The sequence below is a fragment of the Pinus tabuliformis genome, chromosome X (genome assembly GCF_031772625.1).
Source record: "Pinus tabuliformis cultivar Carrire ecotype Pingquan chromosome X, CPIR1, whole genome shotgun sequence".
Taxonomy (NCBI): Eukaryota; Viridiplantae; Streptophyta; class Pinopsida; order Pinales; family Pinaceae; genus Pinus; species Pinus tabuliformis.
The window spans coordinates 967913741-967930253 of record NC_142308.1 but is presented as its reverse complement, the minus strand read 5'-3'; the positions used below and the strand labels follow the sequence as shown (position 1 = coordinate 967930253).

The 16513-nt window shown below is 38.2% G+C and overlaps 3 pseudogenes; all 3 read left to right on the top strand.

Annotated features, from left to right (window-relative positions):
- Positions 1-1150: 1150 nt before the first annotated feature.
- Positions 1151-2575, top strand: LOC149142951 (uncharacterized; annotated as a pseudogene).
- A 601-nt stretch (positions 2576-3176) lies between these two features.
- On the top strand, positions 3177-7826 carry LOC149142950 (uncharacterized; annotated as a pseudogene).
- Positions 7827-7931: 105 nt separating this feature from the next.
- Positions 7932-13076, top strand: LOC149142949 (uncharacterized; annotated as a pseudogene).
- Positions 13077-16513: the final 3437 nt, after the last annotated feature.

Sequence of the window (16513 nt, the reverse complement as noted above, 5' to 3'; positions counted from 1 at the left end):
CATAAATATAGAGCGAAAAGCTCTGAAATTTGGACCCGAGATTCAGCGTGATTTATTATCCAAAGGGTTTTTTTTTTTAGCTTTTGAAATGTTGCAGAAAAAAAAATTATAACGAAAATTCCATGATGACTTGTTCAGAGTAGCGAAACCCTAGAATCCAAAGCTCTGATACCAAATGTTATGAAACCAACTCACAAAAAGATAGAAAACAGAGATCAATGCCTTAGAATTCAGCCTCTTCGAGGGGGCAACCTCCTTTACATTACACAAATGAGAAATTCCTGCATGATACAAATGAAAACACCTCCTTTCTATATATAGGAGTCTAAGGGGTCATAACATAATCGGAGCCGACATAACAATAATAATGTAAGGGCACAATATTAACAATAGTGGGCTTCTATGGGGCACAATAGTAACAATATGGGCACTACATGGGTACATCAATATAATAAGTGGGTTGTACTAATAAAAATAAGGGGTTACACTAGTAGTATAGGGGCCTAACATATTTTGTGCTTATAAATTCATTTTTAGGCATAACTTGGACATCCTTGGGCCTTTTTGAGAATGGAAAGATGCACTGGAGATCAAAGGCTGAAGCCATCATTATAATAGTAGCCATTGGTGCTTGCATGCATAGTCTAGAATGGATATATTTTATGTAAAGAGACTTTTTGATCATTCCTAATACAATGAGCACCCACTTGGAAGCGGACCTGGAGATGTAGTCCAAGAGGTGTTAGTTCTAGTCTTCGCAGGCTATCACCGGTGATCAAGATGGGCTCTTACTATTTCTGATTTTGTTAAATGTTTTGCACATGATCTTTAGTGAAAAACATGTCATAAGCATGTCCATCATAAGAAACTCAGAAAAGGCTTTCCAACGGTATATCACACTCCCAAAACCGGCTTTTGGATCAGAAGATATGACCAAATGAATAATTGACTCAAAAATCAACCAGTGCAGCAGTTCATGTATTTAATGATCCCAAGGAAGCTAAGAGATGCTAATGGCTAGTTTTTTGGCTGCATTGTGATCGAGAAAGAGATAACATAGAATTTGAGGTCATATATGTCTGCTATGCTGCTAATCCTTATCTCAACATATGGCGAGCTCGTTTCTCTGCTTTGATTGAAAGAGATATCAATGAATCTGTGCAGAGGTTGGTCCGTCCAAATCAGTTTTTTCCAGATGCAGTTGAATTCCAGACATGAAATTGATCCCAAAATTGGTGTCTCCTTCGCTCGGTTTCAAGCTATGTTATTGAGAGAACGAGATTATTACAGAAGTACTATGGCAATGTAATTAGCACCTCAGTCTCAACATCTACAATATCTTCAAACTAGACAGATATATGGAGGTTCTTATGATGTAGGAAGGTAAATTATTACAAAATTTGAAAATAAACAAATTGAATGACTCTGAATACCAAGCTCAGCTCAAAGCTTCATGCACCCTGTAGTCACAACACACCAGTCTAAACATCAAACCATAAAAGCACAAATCCTCCACTTACTTTGGTTCCTGGGAAGTGGGTTTGCAAGAAAAGTAGAACTAAAGGACACTAGAAACTGTGCAAAAGTTAATGCATGGAGAAATTCACATGGAAAAGACAGATACTGTTGATCTAACTCTCACTGAACTTTCACAGGGTTACCAAACACTTGGACCAGAAAATCATCAGAGAGCCCTCTTTGCACTTTCTACCCAGTTTGGTGTTAACAGGGTTCACATTCGAGAACTTATCAAATAATATATTAGATTACAGAGTGATGATCATTCTCAGTAGTATGACTTGGATGAGGAAGGGTGTGTGTCAGCTTTCTATAGTGCAGAGGAAAATATGAGACGTGCTCTAAAGCCATTATATATAACATTGTTTGAGCAATTGAACGCACATCCTGGTGGCTTGAAGTTCTTGGTTGATCTGCAAGTAGATCTTAATGGAGCTATTAGAGAGGAAAACATTCCATTGCTGAGATCCTTGGATTCAGATTTAAAGGAAAAGCTGGCAACATGGTTGAGTCCAGCTGTCCTCGAACTCCATCGCATTACCTGGGATGATCCTGCATCTTTATTGGAGAAGATTGTGGCATATGAAGTTGTACATCTTATTATCAACCTCCATGATTGGAAACGGAGATTGGGAGCATGCCATCTCTGCTTTGGGTATTTGCATCCTGCCATACTAGCGTGTTCTAGCTAGAAATCAATCTTGGAAAGTTTTTAATCAAACATGTCATTGAGCTAGTTCGACAAGAGATGCCACATGTTAAAAATGTTTGCCACAATTAGCCCTATCTCAAGCTTCATGCAGTGGCTCTTATCGAAACTAGCATCTCAATCAAAGTTTGCTCAATCTTCTTCCAAAAGTGGTACAAATTATGAGGAAGCTTTGGCTTTTGTACTTAGAGAGATTTTACTTCTCCAGAAGAAGAGAAGGCAATTATTGAAGCAATTATGGAAACTAATAAGAGTATTGGTCCCATGGAAGTATTGTTGAAGGCCAAGCTCAGCTCCAAATTCCATGCGCCCTGCATCAAAAATTACAAATTTTATTTAAAAAATTGAGAGCCCGAAGGCCCAGCTCAGCTCCAAATTCCATGCACCATGCAACCACAACACACAAGTCAAACATCAAGCCAAGCCAATCTAAGGAGGTGTATAATGTGCACAACGCGTTGAAATATGTTGTGAGTGGTAAGTATTATAAATAACTACGTTTTATTTTGTTGCTCGCATGTGGGATAAATCCCATTCAGAAAAGTGTGGTCATCTATATATGTTGCGCCCTTGGACTCGTCGAAAAACATGATGGTGATCGACATGAATTGAGCGCATACTAGCTGGAGAATTTTAGTGGAAAAAAATCGTCTGCAGTGACCATGAAAGGCAATAATATTAGAGCCCATGTGGGCATCTTCTTGAAGGATTTTGTTTTTGGTTTTGGAATGATCAGCTGATACAGAGAGTCTAGGGGTGCTGTGTGTCGAAGGGCATTTCACATAGCCCTTTGGCACTGCGCATAGGGTCATCCTTACGTTCACATCAATGAAGGACACCCAGCATTGGGAGGCATTGACTAGTGATAAGAAAGCACTTCATCACTCACGTCCTTGCATTCTTTGTTGCCTCTGACAGGATTGTTCTCGAAAACCTAGCTGGGCGTTTCATGAAAGAAGTTCAAGTTCCAGAGGCTCGTGTGTTTATGGGTTTGTTTGCTGGGTATGTGTATGCTTCGTCATGTCTATATATTATGGGCATAGAATGGAGGAAGAACACATTGAAGACAACATTCTCATTTCCAGGCATTTCCTTTTGCATTTTTTTTATATACTCAATGCACTGAAATAGGGTGAGAAATCATTTGGTGCAGTTCCTATTGGGAGAATGCTTGCCTTGGTCCTTTTATGATTTTGAATTTCTGTGCTATTGGTCCTTGTTAGTGCTTTTGGCTACACAAAACCTGCAATCCAGTGAAGACCAATAAAGTCCCCAAGCAGATTCCACAGCAAGCTTGGTATATGTAGCCCATTTTCTCAATATTGATTGGAGGCATTTTGCCTTGTGGAGCTGGTCTTGGGGCAATGCTTATGCACCCATCATCTGCAAGAATCATTTCCATGATGTGAGAGTCATTACAATGAGAAAAAGCCATTACAGTGTGCCAAATACATCCTATGAAACCCATTACAGCGCAAGAGACTCTCGTTCGGTCCCAGCCTCTGGCGTAGTAAGAACTACAACATCTCTTGCAGTGTAGGATCAATTAAAGACATTAATGTTTGGCTTTGCAGACAAGGCTGCTCCTTCCAAGACTTCTTCAGGTGCTGCCTCCAAGAAAGAAAAAGCTATTTCCAAAGTGTCATCAGTTTTCGGGAATGAAAGTGATGAAGAATCATAACTAGATGTGGCATTATTCGAATCTTTCTAGGAATTGATGGAAAGTATTTTAGCCATGAAATCAACAACATTTAGTTTTTGAAGGAGAGGTGGCAGTATTCAAAACATCCAACAAACAAATGGAAAATATTTCAGGAATCCAAGGCATCTATAGGGTGTAGGTGGAAGGTGATTGATCAACATCTCAAAAAATCCCAGATTTCCAGCGATGACACCTTCAACAATTCGTCTTGTGGCAGCAAACCTATTGTTCTGTTTTGATGTGATTTAATTCCTTAGTTATAAGTTTGATTTATTTTATTTGACCGCATAATAACATATTTATTTGTTTGCATTCCTTTTTTCTATTTTAACTATTATGATTCCTATGTTTAGGAAATCACAATCAACATGTAATAGGGTATATATAGGGTGTCTTTTGGAAGATGTAGGGGTTTGATTTTGGTAGTAAAGTGAGGCTGCTTTGGACTGTATAAATTTTTTCTTGAATATTATTTTAATGAAACAATTTCTGCGCTTTATATTTGGGATCCATCATGGTGCTTAATGTGTAGCATATGTTCCATGTAAAATAATTTTCATACTTTGTTTTTTTTTGTTTTTTTTTGTTTTTTTTCGTTTTTTGTTTTGTTTTTTTTTTTTTTTGCTAATTCCTGTTACAGCATTATCTAAGGGAAGTGTTAGGAATTTATCCATGCATGATGCTCCTTTGGAAATGATTTTGTTGTTAATTGTAGTGGTTATCTTTGCAGAATCCATCCTATGTTAGATGCTCTGTTGAGTCACCATATGTTTCTTTTTCTTCTAACGCTGCCACTGTAGATTCATCCCCTGATTGATGCGTGCATGGCAATGGGTTTTCTCCTCTTTTCTTCTTTCATTTACATTATTTATCTGGCTGAGCATTGTGCTTACTTTGCCCCAAGTTTTCCAACAGAAACCAACCTCAGATGCATAGCCCAATGGTCCCTTCTCTTGTTGTTTTTGACCCACAACTTTCAATCAAATCCCCATACTTTATAGCTAGCCTAAGATTCATTTATTTCAACCACCCTTAGTTGGCAAAGAGAGAGTGCTCTCTGGTTTGGCAGGGCTAGATGCCAGATCAAAATCTTGGTCTGTGGTTACCTCAGAATTGCCTCTTCTCAGCCTTGAGGTTCATTCTGAGTGCTAACATATTGGCGTCACTACTGAGGATGAGGTGACTGATCTTCTCCGAGAAAAAATCATTCAAGTTGCAGCTCTGGTTGGTGATGGTGGACAATGATCAAACATATGAAGGCTGAAACATTCACCTGATGACTCCAAATCAATCCAGAGATTCCAACGCTCACTGATCCATTCATGTACTAAAATAATATGGTAGGGTATGTGGCAAACCCTGTGTTTTGTGAATTTTTAAAAGAAGTTAGAGATTAGTTAGTGGATATTGAAATAGATGAGGTATCTTCCATTACCATGCTTCAATGTTTGAGATCTATGAAGTTTCCTCCTAAAGGTAAAATTGGTTTCTTTGAGTTAGTTGTTGAAAAATTTGAGAAGGAGATTGAGTATTTAAATGATCAGATACAATCATATGAATTCTGAGATCCCGAAAGGTTCTTGGAAACTCTCCCTCCTTCCAAACAAGAAACAATAGGGCTGCCCATGGATCTTTGCATTGACAGTTTGCAACTGGAATCATATGTTGAGGAGTTAGGGTAGCATGCATGGTCTTGTTTCTATGATCCTGTTGTTGCATGTATGGAATCTCTTTTTTAGTTTTAATGACAAACCAAATTGTCTTTTACATAGCCACAAGCATTGTGTGCATGTATGGCTGTCAGCGTTTCCAATTCTGTCCTGGTTCAATGACTCCCTAGCATCATCGTTGCCAAAACTGCTTGATTGATTAGTCTGGAATTACAACATTACTTGATCTATCAATTTTTCATCAGAGTACGTTAGGTTTGTAAATAAATAAGCTGCCCAAGGCAACAATTGAATTTCCAGTATTTGTTTATGTACCGATTACAATATGCATCTGTTTTTAGATTGGTATGCATTGTTTTGGGTTTACAGTTGTTTGTGACCGTATTTCCCAAAGGATGAGGCACTTGGTTTATGGTGTTCTTGACACCTCCAAGGAGCTTCCATCCCCAATAAGGCCAATGTTAGTTCTAGTCTTCGCAGGTTGTCACCAGTGATCAAAATGGGCTCTTACTATGTCTAGTTTTGTTAGATGTTTTGCACATGATCTTCAGTGCAAAACATGTCATAAGCATGTCCATCAGAAGCATCTCAGAAAAATCTTTCCAATGGTATATCACACTCCCAAAACGGCTTCTGGATCAGAAGATATGACCAAATGAATAATTGACTCAAAAATCAACCAGTGCAGCAATTCATGTATTTAATGATCCTGAGGAAGCTAGGAGATGCCAGTGGCTGGTTTTGTGGCTGCATTGTGATAGAGAAGAAGAGAACATAGCATTTGAGGTCATAGATGTCTGTCATGCTGCTAATCCTTATCTCAACATATGGCGAGCTCATTTCTCTGCTTTGATTGAAAGAGATATCCATGAATCTGTGCAGAGGTTGGTCTGTCCAAATCAGTTTTTTGCAGATGCAGTTGATGCCAGACAGGAAATTGATCCTAGAATTGGTGCCTCCTTCACTCGGTTTCAAACTATGCTATTGAGAGAATGAGATTATTGCAGAAGTTCTATGCCAATGCAACTAGCACCTCAGTCTCAGCATCCACAATATCTTCAAACTGGACAGTCATATGGAGGTTCTTATGATGCAGGAAGGTAAATTATTACAGAATTGGAAAATAAACAAATTGAATGACTCTGAAGACCAAGCTCAGATCCAAGCTTCATGCACCCTACAGTCACAACACACAAGTCTAAACATCAAACCATAGAAGCACAAATCCTCCACTTACTCTGGTTCCTGGGAAGTGGGTTTGCAAGAAAAGTAGAACTAAAGGATCCTAGAAACTGTGCAAAAGTTAATGCATGGAGAAATTCACATGAAAAAGACAGATACTATTGATCTGACTCTCATTGAACTTTCACAGGGTTACTAAACACTTAGATTAGAAAATTGTCAGAGAGCCCTCATTTCACTTACTACCCAGTTTGGTGTTAACAGGGCTCACATTTGATAATTTATCCAGCAATATCTCAGATTGCAGAGTGATGATCATGCTCAGCAGTATGAATTGGATGAGGAAGGGTGTGTGTCAGCTTTCTAGAGGATGGAGGAAAATCTTTGAAGTTCTTGGTTGATATCCGAGTAGATCTTAATGGATATATTGGAGAGGAAAACATTCCATTGCGGAGATCCTTGGATTCAGATTTAAAGGAAAGCTGGAAACATGGTTGAGTTCAGCTGTCCGAGAAATCCATCGCATTACCTGGGATGATCTTGCATCTTTACTAGAGAAGATTGTGGCATATGAAGTTGTACATCCTATTAGCAACCACCATGATTTGAAACAAAGATTGGGAGCATGCCATCACCATTTTCGGTATCTACATCCCACCATACCAATGTGGTCTAGCTGGAAATCAATCTTGGAAATTTTTTAATCAAACATGTCATTGAGCTATTTCGACAAGAGATGCCACATGTTAAAAATGTTTGCCACAATTAGCCCTATCTCAGGCTTCATGCAGTGGCTCTTATTGAAACTAGCATCTCAATCAATTTTTTCTCAATCTTCTTCCAAAAGTGGTACAGATTATGAGGAAGCTTTGGCTTCTGCACTTAGAGAGATTTTACTTCTCCAGAAGAGGAGAAGGCAATTATTGAAGCAACTATGGAAACTAATAAGAGTATTGGTCCCATGGAAGTATTTTTGAAGGCTAAACTCATCTCCAAATTCCATGCTCCCTGCATCAAAATTTTCAAATTTCATTTAAAAAATTGAGAGCTCGAAGGTCCAGTTTAGCTCCAAATTCCATGTACCATGTAGCCAAAACACACAAGTTAAACATCAAGCCAAGCCAATCTAAGGAGGTGTATAATGTGCACAATGAAACGAAATATGTTGTGGGTGGTAAGTATTATAAATAACTACATTTTATTTTGCTACTTGAATGTGGGATAAATCCCATTTAGAAAAGTGTGGTCATATATATATGTTGCGCCCTTGGACTCATCGAAAAACATGACGGTGATCAACATGAATTGAGCGCATACTAGCTAAAGAATTTTAGTGCCAAAAAATCATCTGCAGTGACCACGAAAGGAAATAATATTAGAGCCCGTGTGGGCATCTTCCCAAAGGATTTTTTTTGTCTTGGAATGATCATCTGATACAGAGAGTCTAGGGGCACTGCGCGTAGCCCTTTGGCGTTGCACATCGAGGGGTGTTGCGCATAGGGCCATCCTTAGGTTCACATAAATGACGGACACGCAACATTGGGAGGCATTGACTGGTGATAAGAAAGCACTTCATCACTCACATCCTTGCATTCTTTGATGTCTCTGACAGGATTGTTCTCGAAAACCGAGTTGGGAATTTCATGAAAGAAGTTCAAGTTCCATAGGCTCATGTGTTTATGGGTTTTCTTGCTGGGTATGAATATGCTTCGTCATGTCTATATATTATGGGCATAGAATGGAGGAAGAACTCACTGAAGACAACATTCTCGTTTCCAGGAATTGTCTTTTTGCATTTCTTTTTATATACTCAATGCACTGATATAGGGTGAGAAATCCTCTGGTGCAGTTCCTGTTGGGAGAATGTTTGCCTTGGTCCTTTTATGATTTGGAATTTTTGTTCTATTGGTCCTTATTAGTGCTTTTGGCTACACGAAACCTATAATTAAGGATCTAGTGAAGACCAATAAAATCCCCAAGCATATTCCAGAGCAAGCTTGGTATATGTAGCCCATTTTCTCAATATTGATTGGAGGCATTTTGCCTTATGGAGCTGGTCTTGGGGCAATGATTATGTGCCCATCATCTGCGAGAATGATTTCCATGATGTGAGAGTCCTTACAATCAGCAAGAGCCATTACAGTGTGCCAAAGACCCATTATAGTGCAAGAGACTCTTGTTCTGGAGAGGATTGTCATTTTGTCCCAGCCTCTGGCACAGTAAGAACTGCAACATCTCTTGTAGTGCAGGATCAGCGAAAGACATTAAAGTTTGGCTTTGCAACCAAGGTTGCTCCTTCCAAGACTTCTTCAGGTGCTACCTCCAAGAAAGAAAAAGCTATTTCCAAAGTGTCATCAGTTTTCAGGAATGACAGTGATGAAGAATCATAACTAGATGTGGCATTATTTGAATCTTTCTAGGAACCGATGGCAAGTATTTTAGCCATGAAATCAGCAGCATTGAGTTTTTGAAGGAGAGGTGGTAGTATTCAAAACATTCAACGAACAAATGGCAAATATTTCAGGAATCCAAGGCATCTATAGGGTGCAGGTGGAAGATGATCGATCAACATCTCAAAAAATCCCAGATTTCCAGTGATGACACCTTCAACAATTCGACTTGTGGCAACAAACCTATTGTTTTGTTTTGATGTGATTTAATTCCTTAGTTATAAGTTTGATTTATTTTATTTGACCGCATAAAAACATATTTAGTTGTTTGTTTTTTCTATTTTAATTATTTTGATTCCTATGTTTAGGAAATCATAATTAATATGTAATAGGGTATATATAGGGTGTTTTTTGAAGATGTAGGGGTTCGATTTTGGCAACAGAGTGAGGCTGCTTTGGACTGTATAAAGTTTTTCTTGAATATTATTTTAATGAAACAATTTCTGCCCTTTAGATTTGGGATCCATCACGGTGCTTAATGTGCAACATGTGTTCCTTGTAAAATCATTTTCATACTTCATTTTTTTCTGCTAATTCTTGTTACAACATTATCTAAGGGAAGTGTTAGGAATCCATCGTCACATGATGCTCCTTTCACAATGATTTTGTTGTTAATTGTAGTGGTTATCTTTGCAGATTCCATCCTCTGTTAGATGCTTTGTTGAGTAACCCTGTGTTTCGTTTTCTTCTAACACTACCACTGTAGATCCATCCCCTGATTGATGCCTGTAGGGCAATGGGTTTTCTCCTCTTTTCTTCTCTCATTTACATTTTTTATTTGGCTAAGCATTGTGCTTACTTTACCCCAAGTTTGCTGGTAGAAACCAACGTCAGCTCCATAGCCCAATGGTCCCTTCTCTTGCTGTTTTCAACCCACAACTTTCAATCAAATCCCTGTACTTCATAGCTAGCCTAAGATTCATTTATTTCAACCACCCTTAGTTGGAAAAAAGAGAGCCCTCTCTAGTCTGGCAGGGCTAGATGCTAGATCAAAAGCTTGGTCTGTGGTTTCCTCAGAATTGCCTCTTCTTAGCCTTGAGGTTCATTCTGAGTGCTAACATATTGGCACTGTTGTCGAGGATGAGGTGACATATCTTCTCTGGGAAAAAATCATTAAAGTTGCAGTTCTGGTGCTGATGGTGGACAACGGTCAGACATATGAAGGTTGAAACATTCACCTGGCAGCTCCAACTCAATCCGGAGATTCCAGCACTAACTGATCCATTCATGTACTAAAATAATATGGCAGGGTATGTAGCAAACCCTATGTTTTGTGAAGTTTTAAAAGAAGTTAGAGATCAGTTAGTGGATATTGAAATAGATGAGGTATTTTTCATTACCGTGCTTCAATGTTTGAGATCTATGAAGTTTCCTCCTAAAGGTAAAATTGGTTTCTTTGAGTTAGTTGTTGAAAAATTTGAGAAGGAGATAGAGTATTTAAATGATCAGATCCAATCATATGAACTCCGAGATCCCAAAAGGTTCTTGGAAACTCTCCCTCCTTCCAAACAAGTAACAATAGGGATGCCCGTGGATGTTTGCCTTGATGGTTTGCAGTTGGAAGCATATGTTGAGGAGTTAGGGTAGCATACATGGTCTAGTTTCTATGATCCTATTGTTGCATATATGGAATATTTTTTTCAGTTTGAATGATAAACGAGATTGTCTTTTACACAGCCAAAAGCATTGTGTGCATGTATGGCTGTCAGCATTTCCAATTCTATCCTTGTTCAAGCACTCCCTAGCATCATCGTTGCCACAGCTTCTTGATTGGTTAGTCTGGCATTATAGCATTACTTGATCTATCAATTTTGCATCAGAGTAGGGTAGGTTTGTAAATAAATGAGCTGTCCAAGGCAACATTTCAGTTTCTGGTATTTGTTTATGTACAGATTGTAATATGTATATGTTTTTGGATTGTTATGAGTTGTTTTAGGTTTACAGCTGTTTGTAACCTTATTTCCCAAAGGATGAGGCACTTGGTCTACGGTGTTCTTGACACCTCCAAGGATCTACCATCCCAAATAAGGCCAATGTTAGTTCTAGTCCTTGCAGGCTGTCACCAGTGATCAAGATGGGCTCTTACTATGTCTAGTTTTTTTAGATGTTTTGCACATGATATTCAGTGAAAAACATATCATAATAATGTCCATCAGAAGCATCTCAAAAAAATATTTCCAATGGTATATCACACTCCCAAAACTGGCTTTTGGATCAGAGGATATAACCAAATGAATAATTGACTCAAAAATCAATCAGTGCAACAATTCCTCTATTTAATGATCTCGAGGAAGCTAGGAGATGCCAGTGGCTGGTTTTGTGGCTGCATTGTGATAGAGAAGGAGAGAACATAACATTTGAGGTCATAGATGCCTGTTGTGTTGCTAATCCTTATCTTAACATATGACGAGCTCGTTTCTCTGCTTTGATTGAAAGAGATATCCATGAATCTGTGCAGAGGTTGGTCTGTCCAAATTAGTTTTTTGCAGATGCAGTTGAATGCTAGACAAGAAATTGATCCTAGAATTGGTGCCTCCTTCACTTGGTTTCAAACTATGATATCGAGAGAAAAATATTATTGCAAAAGTTCTATTCCAATGCAACTAGCACCTCAGTCTCAGCATCTACAATATCTTCAAACTGGACAGTCATATGGAGGTTCTTATGATGCAAGAAGGTAAATTATTACAGAATTTGCAAATAAAAAAATTGAATGACTCCAAAGACCAAGCTCAGCTCCAAGCTTCATGTGGCCTACAATCACAACACACAAGTCTAAACATCAAACCATAGAAGCACAAATCCTCCACTTACTCTGGTTCTTGGGAAGTGGGTTTGCAAGAAAAGTAGAACTAAAGGATGCTAGAAACTGTGCAAAAAGTTAATGCATGGAGCAATTCACATGAAAAAGACAGATACTGTTGATCTGACTCTCACTGAACTTTCACAGGGTTACCAAACACTTGGATCAGAAAATTGTCGGAAAGCCCTCATTGCACTTGCTACCCAGTTTGGTGTTAATAGGGTTCACATTCGAGAACTTATCCAGCAATATCTCAGATTGTAGAGTGATGATCATGCTCAGTAGTCTGACTTGGATGAGGAAGGGTGTGTGTCAGCTTTATATAGGATGGAGAAAAATCTGTGACATGCTCTAAAGCCATTATATATAACATTGTTTGAGCGATTGAATGCACATCCTGGTGGCTTGAAGTTCTTGGTTGATCTCCGAGTAGATCTTAATGGAGCTATTGGAGAGGAAAACATTCCATTGCTGAGATCCTTGGATTCAGATTTAAAGGAAAAGTTAGCAACATGGTTGAGTCCAGCTGTCCTCGAACTCCATCGCATTACCTGGGATGATCCTGCATCTTTACTGGAGAAGATTGTGGCATATGAAGTTGTACATCCTATTAGCAACCTCCATGATTTGAAACAGAGATTGGGAGCAGGCCATTGCTGCTTTGGGTATCTACATCCTACCATACCAACGTGGTCTAGCTGGAAATCAATCTTGGAAAGTTTTTAATCAAATGTGTCATTGAGCTAGTTCAACAAGAGATGCCACATGTTAAAAATGTTTGCCACAATTAGCCCTATCTCAAGCTTCATGTAGTGGCTCTTATCAAAACTAGCATCTCAATCAAAGTTTGCTCAATCTGCTTCCAAAAGTGGTACAAATAATGAGGAAGCTTTGGCTTCTGCACTTAGAGAGATTTTACTTCTCCAGAAGAGGAGAAGGCAATGAAGCAATTATGGAAATTAATAAGAGTATTGGTCTCACGGAAGTATTGTTGAGGGCCATGCTCAGCTCCAAATTCCATGTGCCCTGCATCAAAAGTTAAAAATTTTATTTAAAAGAATGAGAGCCTGAAGGCCCAGCTCAACTCCAAATTCCATGCACCATGCAACCACAACACACAAGTAAAACATCAAGCCAAGCCAATCTAAGGAGGTGTATAATGTGCACAACGCATCGAAATATGTTGGGAGTGGTAAGTATTATAAATAACTACGTTTTATTTTGTTGCTCGCATGTGGGATAAATCCCATTCAGAAAAGTGTGGTCATCTATATATGTTGCACCCTTGGACTCGCAAGAAAACATGACGGTGATCAACATGAATTGAGTGCATACTAGCTGGAGAATTTTAGTGGAAAATGATTGTCTGCAGTGACCACAAAAGGAAATAATATTAGAGCCTGTGTGGGCATCTTCCCAAAGGAATTTTTTTGTTTGTTTGTTTTGGAATGATCAACTGATATAGAGAGTCTAGGGGTATTGTGCGTAGCCCTTTGGTGCTACATGTCCAGCGGCGTTGCGCATAGACCTTTGGCATTGCGCGTTGGTCCATCCTTAGGTTCATAGCAATGAAGGACACCCAGTAATGGCAGGAATTGACTAGTGATAAGAAAGCACTTCATCACTCACGTCCTTGCATTCTTTGATGCCTCTAACGAGATTGTTCTCGAAAACCTAGCTGGTCGTTTCATGAAAGAAGTTCAAGTTCTAGAGGATCGTGTGTTTATGGGTTTGTTTTTTGGGTATTCGAATGCTTTGTCATGTCTACATATTATGGGCATAGAATGGAGGAAGAACACACTGAAGACAACATTCTCGTTTCCAGGCATTACCTTTTGCATTTTTTTTATATACTCAATGCACTGATATAGGGTGAGAAATCATCTGGTGCAGTTCCTATTGGGAGTATGTTTTCCTTGGTCCTTTTATGGTTTGGAATTTCTATGCTATTGGTCCTTGTTAGTGCTTTTGGCTACATGAAACCTGCAATTGAGGATCCAGTGAAGACCAATAAAATCCCCAGGCAGATTCCAGAGCAAGCTTGGTATATGCAGCCCATTTTCTCAATATTGATTGGAGGCATTTTGCCTTGTGGAGCTGGTCTTGGGGCAATGCTTATGCGCCCATCATCTGCGAGAATCATTTCCATGATGTGAGAGTCATTACAATGAGAAATAGCCATTATAGTGTGCCAAAGACATCCTATGAAACCAATTACAGTGTAAGAGACTCTCGTTCTGTCCCAACCTCTGGCACAGTAAGAACTACAACATATTTTGCACTGTAGGATCAGCAAAAGACATTAAAGTTTGGCTTTAAAAACAAGGTTGCTCCTTCCAAGACTTCTTCAGGTGCTGCCTCCAAGAAATCAAAAGCTATTTCCAGAGTGTCATCCGTTTTCGGGAATGATAGTGATGAAGAATCATAACTAGATGTGGCATTATTCGAATCTTTCTAGGAACCGTTGGCAAGTATTTTTGCCATGGAATCAAAAGCATTGAGTTTTTGAAGGAGAGGTGGTAGTATTCAAAACATTCAATGAAAAAATGGAAAATATTTTAGAAATCCATGGCATCTATAGAGTGCAGGTGGAATATGATCGATCAACATCTCAAAAAATCCTAGATTTCTAGCGATGACACCTTCAACAATTTGACTTGTGGCAGCAAACCTATTGTTCTGTTTTGATGTGATTTAATTCCTTAGTTATAAGTTTGATTTATTTTATTTGACCGCATAAAAACATATTTAGTTGTTTTTTTTTTCTATTTTAATTATTTTGATTCCTATGTTTAGGAAATCACAATTAATATGTAATAGGGTATATATAGGGTGTTTTTGGAAGATGTAGGGGTTAGATTTTGGCAGTAGAGTGAGGCTGATTTGGACTGTATAAATTTTTTCTTGAATATTATTTTAATGAAACAATTTCCGCCCTTTAGATTTGGGATCCATCACGGTGGTTAATGTGTAGCATGTGTTCCTTGTAAAATCATTTTCATACTTTGTTTTTGTTTTGTTTTGTTTGTTTGTTTTTTTTATTATTATTTGCTAATTCTTGTTACATCAGTATCTAAGGGAAGTGTTAGTAATCCATCCACGCACGATGCTCCTTTCACAATGATTTTGTTGTTAATTGTAGTGGTTATCTTTGCAGAATCCATCCTTTGTTAGATTCTCTATTGAGTAACCCTGTGTTTCTTTTTCTTCTAACGTTGCCACTGTAGATCCATCCCCTGATTGTTGCCGCTAGGGCAGCGAGTTTTCTCCTCTTTTCTTCTCTCATTTACATTTTTTATCTGGCTGAGCATTGCACTTACTTTGCCCCAAGTCTACCGGTAGAAACCAGCCTTGGCTCCATAGACCAATGGTCTCTTCTCTTGTTGTTTTCGACCCACAACTTTCAATCAAATCCCCATACTTCATAGCTAGCCTAAGATTCATTTGTTTCATCCACCCTCAGTTAACAAGGAGAGAGCCCTTTCTGGTTTGGCAGGGCTAGATGCTAGATCAAAAGCTTAGTCTATTGTTACCTCAGAATTGCCTCTTCTCAGCCTTGAGGTTCATTCTAAGTGCTAACAGAAGGGACGAACTTCGTCATCAAATATTTATGTGTTTTATTCTTTTCTTTCTTTTGTTCATGCTCATTTTTATATTTCAAGTTTAAGTTTAAAGGAACTTAAAAATCAATTTTCTCTCATTCATTCACATAAAAGAAACCTTAGTTAATATTTGGTGAAATTGAGAAAATAGTCAATTCTATGTTTTCAGATCATATTTTGGTATTAGAGCAAGGTTGATCATGTATAAGCAGGATATTTCCAATGTGAATGTTGACTAGATCTAGGTTGCAACGTGGACAAGGAAAACTTGAAGAGATATATCCAGAGATTGGAAAGAGGAAATTCTCACAAAGGATGGTAGGTTCAAATGAAGAAGAAGCTCTTCAGACAAAGCGCGAGGAGAAATTTTAGCAGATGTTCCTTAATATGCAAAGGATGATTGTAGAAATTTATGAAGACAAGAAGAATATAGATGCAACTTTGTCTTCTAAAGGCATAGAAGTGAAAAAGGGAAAGGAAAATTTGATGGTAATGAACCTCCTTCTCCTCCATCTTTGTCTTCATCTTCCTTATTCTCTTATTATTCTAGTTGAGATTCAGAATTACAAAAGAAACCAAAGAGATATCCTTTTTTGAAGCTTGATGTTAAGTTTGAGTTGCCAATATATGATGGTGAAATGAATCCTGAAAAGTTAGATAACTAGATAAAGCAACTTGAGGTGTATTGTAGAATTCAAAATATTGTTGATGAATATGCAAAAATTCAGTTAGCTACACTTAGAATGGGGGGAACATATTTGATTTGGTGGGAAAGTAAAACTCAATCAGATTTGAAGCATAAATGTAAAATTATTATCTGTTCATGGTCTAAGTTTGTTAAAGCTCTTAGAAATCAATTCTATCCTTTAGGATATAT